General features: G+C 42.1%; 2 non-coding genes across 2 annotated transcripts; both read left to right on the top strand.

The window, feature by feature from the left end:
* The first annotated feature begins 301 nt into the window (after positions 1-301).
* Positions 302-383, top strand: TRNAS-AGA (transfer RNA serine (anticodon AGA)). Its single transcript has one exon. It is a non-coding gene; the product is annotated as a tRNA-Ser (tRNA).
* A 1,102-nt stretch (positions 384-1,485) lies between these two features.
* On the top strand, positions 1,486-1,567 carry TRNAS-AGA (transfer RNA serine (anticodon AGA)). Its single transcript has one exon. It is a non-coding gene; the product is annotated as a tRNA-Ser (tRNA).
* Positions 1,568-2,500: the final 933 nt, after the last annotated feature.

Here is a 2,500-nt window from a genome sequence, read left to right as displayed (position 1 = left end):
AAAATTCATTTCTCCCTTGCAAGATGATTGGACAAATCTCCTTCCGTGGCCAGAATTTGCCTATAATAATTATACTGGGGAATCTACTTAATCTTCTCCTTTCTTTCTGGTCTATTGGCGACATCCGAAAGATGCAGAATTCCTCCTTACTTTTGTCCTGGAGACAAAGTCTGGCTGTTTTGTAAGCACCCAAAGTCTGGCTGTCTTTTAATGCCTTTAGTTTCGACAGCAGCAACCTCTGCGCTTCCAATGATAAACTTACTGAGCTCAGCAGGGTCTTGGGGCAGAGTTTTTTTTATCTGTAGTCGTGGCCGAGTGGTTAAGGCGATGGACTAGAAATCTATTGGGGTCTCCCCGCGCAGGTTCAAATCCTGCCGACTACGTCTTGCATTTTCTGCCTCCGTGAAGCGATAAAAATAAGGTAATACGCTTGTGCTAGGTAACAAAGAAGTTTAATTGCAGTCATATCGTGATTATGCCGCACTCCACTGCTCTGTCACTAATCAGATGCCGGACCCTACATTTAAAGAGGCTCTGTACCCAGTTTATTAATTCCCTATTTCCTAACTAATCTAATAGGCGCTTTGCTGCTGATAATTACTGTGTGGTTTGATTTTTTTTTTTAAAACGTGTATCATTTGCAAAGTTATGATCATTTTTCTAAATATGCTAATGTGGCTCTAATTGCCAAATAGGAGGTGACTCTTTCTTTTCACTCTGGGCAGTGCAATGTTTTCTGTATGACCATGTCCAACCACCATACATTCTACCCCTTCCCGTCCCAGCAAAACACAACGTGATCATATAGAATACAGCTTCTATAACCACTTGTGTGTTTAACTGACCATATCTCGGGTTCTCGCACAGCTAGAACTGCGGTCCTGGTGTCATATGAAAGACTAGAATCTCCTCTTTCATATGCCACCAGAACCACTGTTCTAGGTAGTCCCCAGCCCGAGATATGGCTGTTTGAATTGATCCCCCTTCCCTCCAGCTTTAGTCATTTACACTGTGAAGCAACTTCATGCCGATTGGACAGTGTCAGAGGCTGTGAGATAGCTCCACCTCAGGAGAATCGCTGGTGTTACCTCCCTCCCAGTTGTCTAATAAAGGCTCCTTTCCATATTTAGAAAAAAAGCTCATAACTTTTAAATTAATAAACCAGGTATTAGAAAACGTCCTCAAAAAATTCATTTCTCCCTTGCAAGATGATTGGACAAATCTCCTTCCGTGGCCAGAATTTGCCTATAATAATTATACTGGGGAATCTACTTAATCTTCTCCTTTCTTTCTGGTCTATTGGCGACATCCGAAAGATGCAGAATTCCTCCTTACTTTTGTCCTGGAGACAAAGTCTGGCTGTTTTGTAAGAACCCAAAGTCTGGCTGTCTTTTAATGCCTTTAGTTTCGACAGCAGCAACCTCTGCGCTTCCAATGATAAACTTACTGAGCTCAGCAGGGTCTTGGGGCAGAGTTTTTTTATCTGTAGTTGTGGCCGAGTGGGTAAGGCTATGGACTAGAAATCCATTGGGGTCTCCCCGTGCAGGTTCAAATCCTGCCGACTACGTCTTGAATTTTCTGCCTCCGTGAAGCGATAAAAATAAGGTAATACGCTTGTGGTAGGTAACAAAGAAGTTTAATTGCAGTCATATCGTGATTATGCCGTACTCCACTGCTCTGTCACTAATCAGATGCCGGACCCTACATTTAAAGAGGCTCTGTACCCAGTTTATTAATTCCCTATTTCCTAACTAATCTAATAGGCGCTTTGCTGCTGATAATTACTGTGTGGTTTGATTTTTTTTTTTAAACGTGTATCATTTGCAAAGTTATGATCATTTTTCTAAATATGCTAATGTGGCTCTAATTGCCAAATAGGAGGTGACTCTTTCTTTTCACTCTGGGCAGTGCAATGTTTTCTGTATGACCATGTCCAACCACCATACATTCTACCCCTTCCCGTCCCAGCAAAACACAACGTGATCATATAGAATACAGCTTCTATAACCACTTGTGTGTTTAACTGACCATATCTCGGGTTCTCGCACAGCTAGAACTGCGGTCCTGGTGTCATATGAAAGACTAGAATCTCCTCTTTCATATGCCACCAGAACCACTGTTCTAGGTAGTCCCCAGCCCGAGATATGGCTGTTTGAATTGATCCCCCTTCCCTCCAGCTTTAGTCATTTACACTGTGAAGCAACTTCATGCCGATTGGACAGTGTCAGAGGCTGTGAGATAGCTCCACCTCAGGAGAATCGCTGGTGTTACCTCCCTCCCAGTTGTCTAATAAAGGCTCCTTTCCATATTTAGAAAAAAAGCTCATAACTTTTAAATTAATAAACCAGGTATTAGAAAACGTCCTCAAAAAATTCATTTCTCCCTTGCAAGATGATTGGACAAATCTCCTTCCGTGGCCAGAATTTGCCTATAATAATTATACTGGGGAATCTACTTAATCTTCTCCTTTCTTTCTGGTCTATTGGCGACATCCGAAAGA

The sequence above is a fragment of the Rhinoderma darwinii genome (genome assembly GCF_050947455.1).
Source record: "Rhinoderma darwinii isolate aRhiDar2 chromosome 1 unlocalized genomic scaffold, aRhiDar2.hap1 SUPER_1_unloc_17, whole genome shotgun sequence".
NCBI lineage: Eukaryota > Metazoa > Chordata > Amphibia > Anura > Rhinodermatidae > Rhinoderma > Rhinoderma darwinii.
The sequence above is the reverse complement of the archived record's forward strand: the minus strand, read 5'-3'. Positions and strand labels throughout refer to the sequence as shown.